This window comes from Oryx dammah, unplaced genomic scaffold, assembly GCF_014754425.2.
Source record: "Oryx dammah isolate SB20612 unplaced genomic scaffold, SCBI_Odam_1.1 HiC_scaffold_10, whole genome shotgun sequence".
NCBI lineage: Eukaryota > Metazoa > Chordata > Mammalia > Artiodactyla > Bovidae > Oryx > Oryx dammah.
In genome coordinates this window covers 20,792,278-20,809,032 of record NW_024070194.1, presented here as the reverse complement: position 1 = coordinate 20,809,032, position 16,755 = coordinate 20,792,278, and the positions used below count along the sequence as shown (strand labels likewise).

The 16,755-nt window shown below is 43.3% G+C and overlaps 1 long non-coding RNA gene across 1 annotated transcript; it reads left to right on the top strand.

Moving 5' to 3' along the window:
- The first annotated feature begins 11,976 nt into the window (after positions 1–11,976).
- On the top strand, positions 11,977–15,682 carry LOC120868722. The gene is made up of 3 exons (XR_005722294.1): positions 11,977–12,006; positions 13,235–13,395; positions 15,640–15,682. It is a non-coding gene; the product is annotated as an uncharacterized LOC120868722 (long non-coding RNA).
- Positions 15,683–16,755: the final 1,073 nt, after the last annotated feature.

Below are 16,755 nucleotides of genomic sequence, written 5' to 3'. Positions count from 1 at the left end.
AGTCAAGGTCAAAAGATGGGAAGGGGCAGAGCTGGAGAGTGCTCCCAGTTCTGCATCCTCTCCCATCGAGACGGGCTGTTCCAGCTCACAGCCTCTGGAAGCAACAATGAGTCACAGTCATTGACACTGGCTGGCCCTGGGCTTGGTACTGCAAGTCCGCTTTCACCATTGGTGCTCAAGACAACCCACTAAGGAGGCAGGGAAAATCCCCTTTTCCAACTGAGGATATTGAGGTTCAGGGAAGTGAAGTGATTGGCCCAGGTCTCAGAATAAGGACGGGTTTCATAAGGACAGGGCCTAGCATTAGGGCCCAAACCGTAAGACGTTTTACTCAGATCACACCAAGGCCAGCTGGTGTGGCAGGAGAGTCCTAGGCTTGAATACCCTTTTTATTTCTTGACTTCTGCTGTTTGAGTTGGTTATTATGCCTGATGCATTGGGCCCCTGTCAACCCGGAACACCTGGTCCAGAATGCACAGATGGGTGCCCACTTGGCATCAGGCTGGGAGCACCGGTAGAGAGCTCCAGGTCTTCCAGGATCTATCTCTTCCAGTCCCAACCTGAATCAGTAGGAACTTGATGAATGTAGCCAGGACAAAGTAGGGGGTAGGGCTAGAGTTTGAGGAGCTAGCATTCCTCACCCTGACTGTGGTGCTGTCTTCAGAGCACAGAGCAATGAGAAGGTGGCTAGCCAGGTGCCCAAGTTTTGGGATGGGACATGGAGGACCCCATGCAGCAGAGCCTTGAACCTTTCAGCAGACCACTCTCGCTGCTGTCTGTGCCAGTTCTGCAAACATCAGAGCTTCTCATTCCCTTGGAGTGGGGACAGATGAGAGGACTGTGGGAAACTCTTGTAAAGAGAATCTGTGGCCTCAGGACCACAGCCCAGGGGTTGGAGAGTGATGTAAGTAATTCAGATCTGGTGTTGGCCCCAGGCTTTAGCTGCCCCTTTATAAACGGCTAAAAATCCTGGTACCTGGATTCCCATGGCTAAAAGGATACAGAGGAGTGGTGCTCAGACCTCAGCTGTAGGTTTGGGCAGACTGGGTTCGAATCCTCTCTTTTCCTGTTGCTGGGTATGTGGCCTGAACAAGTAACTCATCTCCCTGAGTGTCAGGTCTCTTCTCTGTGAAATGAGACTAAGTATGGGACTCTCTGTACTTCCCAGGTGGTGTTAGTGGTACAGACCCTGCCTGCCAATGCAGGAGTCATAAGAGATGCAAGTTCAATCCCTGGGTTGGGAAGATCCCTAGGGTGGGCATGGCAACCCACTCCAGTATTCTTCCCTGGAGAATCCCATGGACAGAGGAGACTGGCAGGCTACACTGCTTAGGGTCACGCAGAGCTGGACACGACTGAAGCCATTTAGCTGTCACGCACTTGATATTCTCTGAAGTATGCTGTGAAGATGTGGTTGGATAATGTGGGCAAGCCCCTGATACAGTTACAACAGTGATGATGATATTATAATTATTCCTAGTGTCTGGTCACTTCTCCCCTCCACCTCAGATCTCCTATCTATACATGACCCCATTGCACAGGGTTATGGGGACAATGAAGTGAGGAGATTAAACATCCCATATGCTTTATGCTTAATCACTGGCCCCTGCATTTCTTATTCTGTGTGCTATAAAGACCACATGAGCTAGGTGGGCTCAGACTTCCAGTAGACATGCATAGGGTAGAAACCTCAGGCAGCCAAGCTCACACTCTCAGCCAGTAGATAGACCTTTGGTCACCAGAACAGGGAGGGAAATAGAGAAGGGAGGGGTAGGTTCTAATGCAGCACAGGTGCCCAGTGTCTGGGTTGAGGCAGATTTGCCCAGAAAGTACTTGAAAACAGAGCAAAGGGCTCTCCTTCAGGGAACTCACCTATGGGCAGGGTTCCCTACCTCTGTCTTATAACAACAACAACATCAAAACAGGGAATGTATGTTCATCAGCCATGATCACAAGGCATTGTGACGACACAGGGGACACATCAGGGAAAAAACCAGACACGATCCCTGCCTTGTGGGGCTGCCACTCCAGTGATAGAGTGAGGAGAGCACATTTCTAGGGACTGAGTGTCCAGGTTTATACATGCTAACTTGTGCATGCTTTAGACCCGTTCAGTGATGAACGTACACCCATTATGCCCAGGTTACAGGTGAGCCAGCTGAGTCTATGAGAGGGAAAGTTCACAAAGCAGAGCCAGGATTTGAACCCAGCTCCATCATACTTTCAAGAATTGTACACAATGCTCCTTGTCAACCTCCCTATTTTCCTGGGCTCCTAATTGCTGTCTTTGGTCACCACTCACTACTCTTTATTGCAGTAATAGTAATGACAATAATTGTTGTTATTTATGGAGCACCTTATCTAGCCAAGGTTTGTCTGGGCTCTTTACAGACATTTCTTCAGTTAGTTCCCCGAGCAGCTCTTCTAAGGTAACTAGAATACCCTGAAAGTGAAAGTGAAGTCGCTCAGTCGTGTCTGACTCTTTGCGACCCGTGGACTCAGGCAAGAATACTGGAGTGGGTTGCCATTTCCTTCTCCAGGGGATCTTCCCAACCCAGGGATCGAACCCAGGTCTCCCACATTGCAGGCAGACGCTTTAACCTCTGCACCACCAGGGGACATTCTAATTATGGTTTCTTTCTTTTTTTTAAAAAGGCTCAGAGAAGTTAGTGTACTTGACTGCTGTCACACAACCAACAAGGGAAAAGTCTTGGATGCACACCCAAGGATGACTCTTGGAGCAAGCTTTTGTGCTGTTCCAGATAAAATGCCTGCATATCTCAATGTGTACACTTTAATTAATCACCAATAAAGAAAAATGCTTCTGCATGCTCTAATAAATATTTCTTGAGCATCTATGTGTCAGGTCCTGGGGGTGATGTTCTGTAGTTCTGGCCCTTCTAGCCTCAGAGAGTGAGCAGTAATCACTGTGCCTAAGGAGCTGGGATTCCTGCAAAACAAGAACGCCAGGTACTCTATCTGGTAGAATGTAGCAGGTAGCCCCAGATATTCCTGATCACCTCTCAGAGCTCCAAAGTGTCAGCTGTCTAGCAGAGAACCACTGTTGGTTTTGTAGTTAGAGGAAACAGATACTGTGGGAGGAAACTAATGTCTTGGTCAGAGTCACAAAGCAAGTTACTAACAGAACCAAGAGTGAAACCCAGATCAGGGTCTCCTTCTCCTTCCTCCAGCACCAGGCAAGTCCATGAACATGTGGTGTCACTGGTTGCAGGGACCTTAGAGATGACACAGTCCTGCACTGGCAACATGCAGTCTCCACTCTCTCCTCCTGACCTTGTGGCAGACATCACTAATCAATCCTCCCCTCCAAGCCCAGAAGCTTCCAGGGAGGGGATCTTGGCAGAAAGCTCCCTCCAGGCCCTACAATCAATCAGAGTCCTACTTGAGACCACAGTTCAAACTCACTAACTTGATCCCAGAAGAGAAACTGAGGGAGAATGAAGAACCATCTGTGCCATGGGTTCTCTATTAGCATCCAAGGGTTCCAGAATTTGTGAACATAGGTCTCCTGTAGATCTGAGCCCATTCAAACTCATTTAGTCTTTATTGCATGCAAAAAATAAGAAATGCAGTTGCAATTGGTTAAGCATATTGTCTACTTAATCCTCCCAATACAGCCTCTCCAGAACCCTGTGCAGTGGGGTCATAAACAGATGAGAAACTGGAGCTGGAGTAGAGTGAGGTGACACCAGCAATAATTGTAATCATCATCACTGTAGTTACCGTGTATCAGGGGCCTACACATATTATCCCACCACTTCTCATGTCACCCCTGGGAGGAGAGGCCCATAGTTAGTCACATTTCACACTTAGGGGACCTGAGGCTCTGGAGATGAAGCTTCTTGTCCAGGCCAAATAGCCAGAAACATACAAAAAGAGGATTTGAACCCAATTCACCGAACCCCAGAGTTCAGTTCAGTTCAGTCACTCAGTCATGCATGACTCTTTGTGACCCCATGGACTGCAGCCTGCCAGGCTTCCCTGTCCGTCACCAACTCCTGGAGCTTGCTCAAACTCATGTCCATCGAGCAGATGATGCCATCCAGCCATCTCATCTTCTGATGTCCCTTTCTCCTCCTTCCTTCAATCTTTCCCACCATCAGGGTCTTTTCCAATGAGCCAGTTCTTCTCATCAGGTGGCCAAAGTGTTGGAGTTTCAGCTTCAGCATCAGTCCTTCCAATGAATAATCAGGACTGATTTCCTTTAGGATTGATGAGCTTGACCTCCTTGCAGTCCAAGGAACTCTCAAGAGTCTCCCCCAACTCCGCAGTTAAAAAGCACCAATTCTTTGGTGCTCAGCTTTCTTTATTGTCCAACTCTCACATCCATACATGACTACTGGAAAAACCATCGCTTTGACTGGATGGACCTTTTTCGGTAACAAAACATCTCTGCTTTTAGATACGCTGTCTAGATTGGTCATAACTTTTCTTCCAAGGAGTAAGCGTCTTTTAATTTCATGGCTGCAGTCACCATCTGCAGTGATTTTGGAGCCCCCCAAAATAAAGTCTGTCACAGTTTCCATTGTTTCCCCATTTAATTGCCATGAAGTGATGGAACCAGATGCCATAATTTTAGTTTTTTGAATGTTGAGTTTTAAGCGGACTTTTTGGAGTAGCCCTCATAGTCAACAAAAGAGTTTGAAATGCAGTACTTGGATGCAATCTCAAAAGCAACAGAATGATCTCTGTCTGTTTCCAAGGCAAGCCATTCAATATCACAGTAATCCAAGTCTATGCCCCACTCTGTAATGCCAAAGAAACTGAAACTAAATGGTTCTATGTAGACCTACAAGACCTTCTAGGAATAACACCCCCAAATATGTTTTTGTCATAGGGAACTGGAATACAGAAGTAAGAAGTCAAGAGATACCTGGTAACAGGCAAATTTGGCCTTGGAGTACAAAAGGAAGCAGGGCAAATGCTAACAGAGTTTGCCAAGAGAATGCACTTGTCATAGCAAACACCCTCTTCCAACAATACAAGAGAAGACTCCACACATGGATATCACCAGATGGTCAATACCAAAATCAGATTGATTATATTCTTTGCAGCCAAAGATGGATAAGCTCTATGTAGTCAGCAAAAGCATGACTGGGAGCAACTGTGGCTCAGATCATAAGCTCCTTATTGCAAAATTCAGACTTACATTGAAGAAAGTAGGGAAAACCACTAGACCTCTCAGGTATGACCTAAATCAAATCCATTACAACTATAAAGTAGAAGTGACAAATAGATTCAAGGGATTAGATCTGATAGAAAGAGTACCTGAAGAACTATGGATGGAGCTTTGTGACATTGTACAGGAGGCAGTGATCAAGACCATCCCCAAGAAAACGAAATGCAAAAGGGCAAAATGGTTGTCTGAAGAGGCCTTACAAACAGCTGAGAAACGAAGAGAGGCTAAAGGCAAAAGAGAAAAGGAAAGATATATCCATCTGAATGCAGAATTCCAAAGAATAGCATGGAGAGGTAAGAAAGCCCCCCACAGTGATCAATGCAAAGAAATACAAGAAAACAATAGAATGGGAAAGACTAGAGATCTCTTTGAGAAAATTAGAGATACTAAGGGAACATTTCATGCAAAGATCAGCACTATAAAGCACAGAAATTGTATAGACCTAACAGAAGCAGAATATATTAAGAAGAGGTGCCAAGAATACAGAGAAGAACTATATAAAAAAGTTCTTCATGACCCAGATAACCATGATGGTGTGATAACTCACCTAGAGCCAGATTTCCTGGAATGCAAAGTACAGTGGGCCTTAGGAAGCATCACTACAAACAAATCTAGTCCAGGTGATGGAATTCAAGTTGAGTTATTTGAAATCCTGAAAGATCATGCTGTAAAAGTGGTGCACTCAATATGCCAGCAAATTTGGAAAACTCTGCAGTGGCTACAAGACTGGAAAAGGTCAGTTCTCATTCCAATCCTAAAGAAAGGCAATGCCAAAGAACTTTCAAACTGCTGCACAATTGCATTCATCTCACACACTAGTAAAGCAATGCTCAAAACTCTCCAAGAGAGGCTTCAACAGTACGTGTACTGTGAACTTCCAGATGTTCAAGCCGGATTTAGAAAAAGCAGAGGAACCAGACTGGATCAAATTGCCAACTGTTGGATCATAGAAGCATGAGAGTTCTGGAAAAACATCTGCTTCTGCTTTATTGACTACGCCAAAGCCTTTAACTGTATGGGTCACAACAAAATGTGAAAATTTCTTAAAGAGATGTGAATGCCAGGCCACATTTCCTGCCTCCTGACAAATCTGTATGCAGGACAAGAAACAAAGTTTAGAATGGACATGGAACAACAGATTGGTTCCCAACTGGAAAGGAGTACATCAAGGCTGTATATTGTCAACCTAGTGTTGGGATATTGTATTTCCATTTTGCCACTAGGCATGGAGTTGTCTCAACATTTTACAGTGAGGCAACTGATGGTTTGGGGCCAAAACCAGGTCTGAGGCCACTACGTCACACTCAGTCCCTTGGGCCGTGTTCCTGAGTCAGGACAATTCTCTGCACAAGATCTCTGCACAACCCTCAGCTCTGTGCCCACAACCAGGGGGAGGAGGGGCTTCAGACATTTGCAGAACTGGGTGTTGACAGCCTGTGAGGTGAGTCTGCTGACCTGTCCAAGGCTTTGCTGGCTGGGGTCCTCCCTGTCCCAGCCCCAGGATTGGGCACCTGCCCTGTGCTCTGATTATGATACCAGAGTCAGCATCAGGAACATTAGCTCTCCAAGCCTCTGACTTTACCACTATTTAGCAATGACCGTGTTCATGTCAAGGACAGGGTTACAGACCCCTGCTGAGGTGCAGGTGGGTGAATGGAAGAGACTGATCCTGGGTGACCTGAAGCTCTCTACCAGTGTTCCCAGCCTAATGCCACATGGGCACCCATCTGTGCTTCTTGGACTGGGCATTCCAGGTTGACATATGTTCAATGCACCAGGCTTTACAACCAACGCAAACAGCAGAGGTCAAGGAATAAACAGGTTATTCAAGCCTAAGAACTCTCCTGACTGACCAGCTAGCCTCGATGTGATCTGAGTGAAAGCTCCTTCCCTGAGTACACAGATGCTAGGTTCCTGTCCTTGCGAGACCTGGGCCAGTCACCTCTCTTTCCTAAACCTCAGTTTCCTCACCTGGAAAACGAGGCTTCCAGACCTCCTTAGGGGGTTGTCATGAGCACCAAGGGTGAAAGTACACCTGCAGCGCCAAGCCCAGGGCCGTGCACTGGCATGGACCTATAGGCTTCTAAACACTGCGGCCAAAGAGTGTGACTCACTGCTGCCCCAGAGGCTGAGAGTGGGAGCAGCCAATCCTGGTGGGAGAGGATGCAGAACTGGGTGCACTTTGCAGCTCTGGCCCTTGCCATCTGCTTGGCCTTGAGGAAGTCATCCTCCCCTTTTGAGCCTCATGCCCCTCAGTCAAGAAATGAGGACAGTAGCACCCCCGCATGATTACTAATGAGGTGACACGAGAAGACACAGGATAAGAACCTAGTGTTGTGTGGTCATGTCTAGGCAGAGGTGGGGTCTAGAGGATGGTGTTGGGATCAGAGATCTTAGAGCACAAAATCAAAAGTACTTTTGAGGCACCCTTGTCTAGATATCTCCACTTCGGTCCAGCCACCCTGGAACCCCCAACCCTAAGTTAATAGGGGGGAACTCAGGCATCCGCAGTTTAAACAAACTTATTCAATGGTTCTATTTAATCTCTTTCTTTAAAAAGCTATTGCCCAAGCAGAAAATTTCAACAAACTGAAAAGATGTAAAATGGAAGAGGAAAATAAATTGGGTTCAATTCACGTGTAGATTTGGATGCATCCTTCTCCTTCCCTGGACCATAAGCTCCCCAGTCTCCCCAGCAAGGAGGTTAAGTTGAACTCAAAGCTTTCCTGTGGCTTTGATTTTTGCTATGTTTACAATATGGTTATTTGGACCTGGAGTTGTCATCCAAAGAGAGAAGGTGATGTAAGTCTACCAATATGTGAAATCAGGACTACCATGAATTTGAATGGCAGGACCCAACTCACACTGGCTTCAAGAGCAGATTTCTTTTTTTTTTCTTGTATTTATTTATTATTATTTTTTAAATATAAATTTATTTATTTTAATTGGAGGTTAATTACAATATTTCTTTTAGTTTTTAGTTCTTTTTTTCTTCCTTTTACTTTACAATATTGTATTGGTTTTGCCATACATCAACATGAATCTGCCACAGGTGTACACATGTTCCCCATCCTGAACCCCCCTCCCACCTCTCTCCCCATACCATCCCTCTGGGTCATCCCAGTGCACCAGCCCCAAGCATCTTGTATCCTGCATTGAAACTAGACTGGTGATTCGTTTCTTATATGATATTATACATGTTTCAATGCCATTCTCCCAAATCATCCCACACTCTCCCTCTCCCACAGAGTCCAAAAGACTGTTCTATACATCAGTGTCTCTTTTGCTGTCTTGCATACAGGGTTATCATTACCATCTTTCTAAATTCCATATATATGTGTTAATATACTGTATTGGTGTTTTTCTTTCTGGCTTACTTCACTCTGTATAATCGGCTCCAGTTTCATCCATCTCATTAGAACTGATTCAAATGTATTCTTTTTAATGGCTGAGTAATACTCCATTGTGTATATGTACCACAGTTTTCTTTTCCATTCATCTGCTGATGGACATCTAGGTTGCTTCCATGTCCTGGCTGCGATGAACATTGGGGTACACGTGTCTCTTTCAATTCTGGTTTCCTCCGTGTGTATGCCCAGCAGTGGGATTGCTGGGTCATAAGGCAGTTCTATTTCCAGTTTTTTAAGGAATCCCCACACTGTTCTCCATAGTGGCTGTACTAGTTGCATTCCCATCAACAGTGTAAGAGGGTTCCCTTTTCTCCACACCCTCTCCAGCATTTATTGCTTGTAGACTTTTGAATCACAGCCATTCTGACTGGTGTGAAATGGTACCTCATTGTGGTTTTGATTTGCATTTCTCTGATAATGAGTGATGTTGCGCATCTTTTCATGTGTTTGTTAGCCATCCGTATGTCTTCTTTGGAGAAATGTCTATTTAGTTCTTTGGCCCATTTTTTGATTGGGTCGTTTATTTTTCTGGAGTTGAGCTGCATAAGTTGCTTGTATATTTTTGAGATTAGTTGTTTGTCAGTTGCTTCATTTGCTATTAATTTCTCCAATTCAGAAGGCTGTATTTTCACCTTGCTTATAGTTTCCTTTGTTGTGCAGAAGCTTTTAATTTTAATTAGATCCCATTTGTTTATTTTTGCTCTTATTTCCAGTATTCTGGGAGGTGGATCATAGAAGATCCTGCTGGGATTTATGTCGGAGAGGGTTTTGCTTATGTTCTCCTCTAGGAGTTTTATAGTTTCTGGTCTTACATTTAGATCTTTAATCCATTTTGAGTTTATTTTTGTGTGTGGTGGTAGAAAGTGATCTAGTTTCATTCTTTTACAAGTGGTTGACCAGTTTTCCCAGCACCACTTGTTAAAGAGATTGTCTTTTCTCCATTTTATATTCTTGCCTCCTTTGTCAAAGATAAGGTGTCCATAGGTGCGTGGATTTATCTCTGGGCTTTCTATTTTGTTCCATTGATCTATATTTCTGTCTTTGTGCCAGTACCATACTGTCTTGATGACTGTGGCTTTGTAGTAGAGCCTGAAGTCAGGCAGGTTGATTCCTCTAGTTCCATTCTTCTTTATCAAGATTGCTTTGGCTATTTGAGGTTTTTTGTATTTCCATATAAATTGTGAAATTATTTGTTCTAGCTCTGTGAAAAATATAGTAGCTTGACAGGGGTTGCATTGAATCTGTAGATTGCTTTGGGTAGTATACTCATTTTCACTATATTGATTCTTCCAATCCATGAACGTGGTATATTTCTCCATCTATTAGTGTCCTTTTTGATTTCTTTCACCAGTGTTTTATAGTTTTCTATATATGTCTTTAGTTTCTTTAGGTAGATATATTCCTAAGTATTTTATTCTTTTCGTTACAATGGTGAATGGGATTGTTTCCTTAATTTCTTTTTCTACTTTATCATTATTAGTGTATAGGAATGCAAGGGATTTCTGTGTGTTGATTTTATATCCCACAACTTTACTGTATTCATTGATTAGCTCTAGTAATTTTCTGGTGGAGTCTTTAGGGTTTTCTATGTAGAGGATCATGTCATCTGCAGACAGTGAGAGTTTTATTTCTCCTTTTACAATTTGGATTCCTTTTATTTCTTTTTCGGCTCTGATTGCTGTAGCGAAAACTTCCAGAACTATGTTGAATAGTAGCGGTGAAAGTGGGCACCCTTGTCTTGTTCCTGACTTTAGGGGAAATGCTTTCAATTTTTCACCATTGAGGATAATGTTTGCTGTGGGTTTGTCATATATAGCTTTTATTGTGTTGAGGTATGTTCCTTCTATTCCTGCTTTCTGGAGAGTTTTATCATAAATGGATGTTGAATTTTGTCAAAGGCTTTCTCTGCATCTATTGAGATAATCATATGGCTTTTATTTTTCAATTTGTTAATGTGGTGAATTACATTGATTGATGTGCAGATATTGAAGAATCCTTGCATCCCTGGGATAAAACCCACTTGGTCATGGTGTATGATCTTTTTAATGTGTTGTTGGATTCTGATTGCTAGAATTTTGTTGAGGATTTTTTGCATCTATGTTCATCAGTGATATTGGCCTGTAGTTTTCTTTTTTTGTGGCATCTTTGTCAGGTTTTGGTATTAGGGTGATGGTGGCCTCATAGAATGAGTTTGGAAGTTTACCTTCCTCTGCAATTTTCTGGAAGAGTTTGAGTAGGATAAATGTTAGCTCTTCTTAAATGTTTGGTAGAATTCAGCTGTGAAGCCGTCTGGACCTGAGCTTTTTTTTGCTGGAAGATTTCTGATTACAGTTTCAATTACCGTGCTTGTGATGGGTCTGTTAAGATTTTCTATTTCTTCCTGGTTCAGGTTTGGAAAGTTGTACTTTTCTAAGAATTTGTCCATTTCTTCTACGTTGTCCATTTTATTGGCATATAATTGCTGATAGTAGTCTCTTATGATCCTTTGTATTTCTGTGTTTTCTGTTGTGATGGTCTGTGTAGAGGGCGGAGGCAGCAATGTATTTGATATTTTTCTGAAAAAGAAGGAAGACAGAAGGGCGATGGAGAGAGAGGTAGGTGAGTTTGGAGTGGCAGTGAGTAGATGACAAAGGGCCATGTTGGGACTTTTGTTTAAGGAGAGAGGTTTAATATCTGGCAGCTGCACTGAGAGTAGAGGGGTTAGAAGCAAGTGTGCAGAAGGATACTGCACATATAGGGATATATACAGAGGCAGACTATATTCACTCTCAGGAGAAACTCTACTGACTCACTGGAGTGGGCAGATGGGGAGGGTGGGTCCTGAGCAACCTGCCATTGCAAATATTTGTCCTGAGACTGCTTCCACTGTGAGGAATGCTATGGAGAGCACTCAGAAATAAGAGAAGATTGGGGAAGAATGACCTCACTGGTCACTGACCCTGATGCCATGAGCTGCACGTCTAGCCCCATCTCTGTCTCTCTCTTACAGATTGGCTCCTTTCCCTCTCTGAATCTGAGTTTCCAAGTGCTGATAAAATTAAGCTAATGATCACTATGATCACCATCACCAGAATATTTTCCAATTCATCTCAGTTTTTACCCCAGTCCTCAACCTGCATGGGCACCTTCTTGGTATCTGGAGGCTCCATGAGAACCTGCTCTTAGTCTTGGCACAAAGTCCTCTCCATAGCCATCCAATTCAAGCATCCTGGCTGACCTTTGCTTTGGAAGTCTTTCCGTTCACTCTGGACAGGGCTTATTTTCACTGGAGTCCCCTAGGATGGCTCTGGACACAAAACTTGTTTCCAGGCGCACACTCCCACCCCATCGACATCAATATAAGGGCCATCACCACCCAGCAGAATTCCAGAGACTGTGGAGAGGAGCAAGGACTCTGTAAGTATATTTCTTCAAACCTGTGACTGGTGGGTTTCACTTAATGTCACTCCACATGGAGGCCTACAGAATGTTTTGGGGACAAGAAGCATAGGGGTGAAAGTGAAGGAATTAATAGCTCAGTTGTGATTGACTTTTTGCAACCCCATGGCCAGTAGCCCACTGGGCTCCTCTGTCCATAGATTTCTCCAGACAAGAATACTGGAGTGGTTTGCCATTTCCTTCTCCAGGGTATCTTCCTGAGCCAGGGGTTGAATCTGGGTCTCCTGCATCACAGTCTTTACCATCTGAGCCACCAGGGCAGCCCTTCAGAACACTATGGGGGCAAGAGGCAGGAGGCGGGGCCCATGAATTAAATAATATTTTGAATTTAGCAAATTAAGGAATAGATTCAATTAAGAGACGTGTTATGTCATGATGTGGCACCCACTTTTGGCTCATACTTTTATTCCGCAAACTTTATTTTGTTGTACTATACTAGGTGCTTGGTAAAGAACCCATCTGCCAATGCAGGGGACATAGAGACATGAGCTCGATCGCCAGGTCAGGGAGTTCCCCTGGAGGAGGGCACAGCAACCCACTTCATTATTCTTACCTGGTGAATTGTATGGTTAGAGGAGTCTGGCAGGCACTGTCCATGGGGTCACAAAGACTCAGACTCAATTGGGTGACTAACATTAACCTGGTACTGGGTGGAGGTTTTTTACTATGAGTTGGGAATTCAACCATGAAATAAGTCACAATCCCTCCTCTAAGCAATTCACAGCCTGGTTGGAAGGCAGTCAAGTAGTCACTGATTGCTGCCCAGGACTCTGAACAGTGAATGAAGGCAGAAAGATGGTGGAGAGGGGCCCCCTACCCTAGACTCTCCAAAGATGTCTAGAGGATATGATGTCCTACTGAAGCTGGAAAGTCAGAAAGAAGTGATTCAGCTTAAAATGAAAGAAGAGGAAAATGTTCCAGGTAGAGGAACCAGCATGTGCAAAGGACCTCTAGTAAAGAGAATTGACCTGGAGTCAAGTGTGACCTTTCATGCAGCTGTGCCTTCATTCATTGGTTGTTTATCTCTGGGCAAGAAAGTTTCTCTAGCTGTTTGACCTGGGTTGCCCGTCTGTAAGAGAGGAGATAACCACGTCTATCTTCAAGGTCTGTTGAGTCCTAGGTGCTCATCCAAGATCCCATTTCTTTATGGGTAATTCTCACTCCTGTTCCTCCCATGACTGTCCAGGTGTCAGGACAAGATGTTTCAGCTTTGGAAACTTGTTCTTTTGTGTGGTCTGCTTGCTGGGACCTCAGCGTCTCTTCTAGACAATCTTGGCAAGGATGTTCTGAGGAAGCTGAAAACTGGTCTTGAGCAAGGACTTGACAACCTTGACAATACACTTCAAAGTGAGCCAACAAGGGATGATCAGTGACACCTAGGAGCTTGCTTCCTACGTACTATGTCTGTATTAGCAAAGGCTGCAAGCAGGGTCTGCTCCTTAAGGGGTGGTTTACTAAGGTGACTAACTGGTTTCTGGTTCATTTATTAGTTTTCTAGAAACGACATTTCTTAACTGAACATTAATTTATATCTAATTTTATGGTAAAATTTGCTAATATATTCATAGGATAAAATCCTCAAAGTGACATTTCAAAAGTTCAAAAGGTATGCATATTTTATTTATTTATTTATTTTATTTTACTTTATTTTACTTTACAATACTGTATTGGTTTTGCCATACATCAACATGAATTCACCACGGGTGTACACGTGTTCCCAATCCTGAACCCCCCACCCTGACCTCCCTCCCCATACCATCTCTCTGGGTCATCCCAATGCACCAGCCCCAGGCATCCTGTATCCTGCATCGAACCTAAACTGGTGATTCTTTTCTTACATGATATTATACATGTTTCAATGCCATTCTCCCAAATCATCCCACCCTCTCCTTCTCCCACAGAGTCCAAAAGGTATTCATATTTTAAATTGCAGAAGATATTGACAAATAATTCCCTATGTTAATAGTTTCTCCAACCATCTGTGAGAGTATTTTTTTCTCTACTCTCTTGACAGCACTGGTTTGGACAACTGAAATTTGCCAGTCTCACAGATGAAAGGTTAAAATTGATCTCTTCATTTCTCTAATTATGAAAGAATTCACTCATTTTTTTCTTATTTTATTAGCCATTTATATATTTCAACTTAAATATTTAATTTATGTTTATAGCATATTCTTCTGTTGAGTCATTCAATTTTCTTAGAAATTTGTATTAACTAAGTGGAAAAGGATTCCTACCTAGCCTAGGTAGCTTTAAAATTACTTACCTTTCTAGTGAATCATATTTCCTCATAATTCTGATTTCTTGAAAGAACTTGGTCTTCTTTTCACTTTTTGGAAGCATTACTAGCACATTGCTAAACATTCTTAATAGGAGAAGCTAACTTCTGAGAATGACTGCCTTTCAAGCTTGCCAGGGCTTGAGAGTGACTGAATGATAGTTCCCTCAGTTGTATTCAACTCTTTGTGAGCCCATAGACTGTAGCCTGACAGGCTCTGTACAGGCTCTTGCCTGGAATTCCAGGCAAGAATACTGGAGTAGGTTGCCATTTCCTTCTCCAATGAATCTTCCCAACCCAGGGATAGAACAAGGTCTCCTGGACTGGAGGCAGATTCTTTACCATCTGAGCCACCAGGGAATCCTGGCAACCTGAATGATACAGGAGGGACCCAATTTCCAATTTTACTGCTGATAAAACAGAGCTCAGAAGCAGAAGCTGCTGCTGCTGCTAAGTTGCTTCAGTTGTGTCTGACTCTGTGCGACCCCGTAGATGGCAGCCCACCAGGCTCCCCTGCCCTTGGGATTCTCCAGGCAAGAACACTGGAGTGGGTTCAGAAGCAGAAGGGTCTGCATCAAAATCACCAACTAAGTTGTAGGACCAGATTTAGTTTCCATCTCTGCATCATTATAAGTAGGTCCATCACAAAGCCATGTTGCAGTACTTTGATTACATACTGTTTTTGAAGCCTTTTCTTATTCTTTGAGCTAGTTGTGTCCCCTTTGAATTATTTTCTAGAAATTTTCTTAATATTTTCCAAATGTGCCATTCTACATCTGCCAAGTCACTTCCTATCTCAAATCCCTCTTTTCTTTGTCCGTTAGTGCTCCCTGTCCTTGTTCTTCTGTATGAGTCATCTCTTTCTAGGCATATGCAAAGCTGTCATTCAGGGACTCTATCTGCCACTTTCATGATTTAGATCCATATATTTTCTTTGATTCTAGATTTTCCATTTCTTATTCTATTCTAAGTTTACTTTGTTTGGAGGAGCAGCTCTTTGGTGCTTCACTACTAGAAGTTAAGGTGGAATCAATACCTATTGCCTGCTCAGTGGGTTGATTTCTCTGTTGATGAATAATGAGTATATATTGGAGTGAAGGCAGTGTGGAAAGAACAAGGTCTCCTAGCTGTGTGACTTTGATCTATTTCTTAAACTTTTGATCTTTTATTTCCTCATTTGAAAATGCAGATATTACTAATACCTCCTCCTCTGTGGAGTTGTTATAAGGATTAAATGACATAACACAGGCAAGTATTCTCATTTCATACCTGGTGCCTAGGAGCTTGTGACCACACTAAATGGAGACTTGCAGCTATTTTTCAGCAACTGAAGACTGATTTCACATTGCCCCAGGAGTCCAATACTGCGGAAGCCCAGGAGAATACTGAGGAAACTAAGAACTTACTGGAACAACTCATTTCAGGAATTTTTCAAGTAGTGTACAGACTTACAGTGTGAGTTGCTTCATTTGGCTTTATTTATTTCAAGGAAAGAGAATACGTCTCTTTGGGGACATAAGTTTAATATCAAAGGCAAAAAGTTGAATAAACCTTGCGTGTTCTTGCAGAGGGGTTCCTTGGTGGCTCAGTTGGTTAAGAATTTGCCTGCAATGCAAGAGTTCTATTCCTGGGTGGGGAATATCCGCTGCAGAAGGGATAGGCATTCTTGGGTTTCCCTGGTGGCTCAGCTTCTAAAGAATCTGCCTGCAATGTGGGAGACCTGAGTTCAATCCCTTAGTTGGGAAGATCCCCCTTCTTGCAGAGCAGAAGTGGTCTGAGGGCAATTCTACCAGAGTGTCAAAAATTAGAGTCAGGCCTGTGGGGCCCATTTGGCATCTCATGAGTTTGGGCCAACTTACCTTTGGGCTCTGAATTGCTACCTGTTTCACTTCACTCAGCCTGGCCTGGGGAGGAGGTGAGCAGGAGCCTGAAATGAGCTGAAATCACTGGTCCTATACTTGAATGATTTACCATACCCATGGACTGCCAGCAGGCCTTTTAGCTAATATTTTTCTTAAATGAGGACAATTTTAATTCATCTAAATACAAAACCATACATACCATAGTTCAGATTCATGTGTATCATATAAAAATACCATATGTACCATGTACCCCAAATTCCAAAGATTCTATATTAGTCACTCTAGAAGGAGGCTGCAGATCTGGCTTTAGTCATGCTCAAAGTGTGTTCCTCAGACCAGCAGCACTGACTTCCTATGGCACTCATTAGAAATGCAGACTACAGGTCCTATCCCAGACCTGCTGCTCAATAATTTGCATTTAAACCATATTCTCAGGGAATTATAAGCACACAAAATTGGGAAAAACACAAAGCCATTTCTCTATTGTTCCATTTAACTCTATTAATTTTCAGATTTAGAGGTCAATGTTTCTAGGAGTGCAGGGTTCTGGAATGTTAAAAGTCTAGA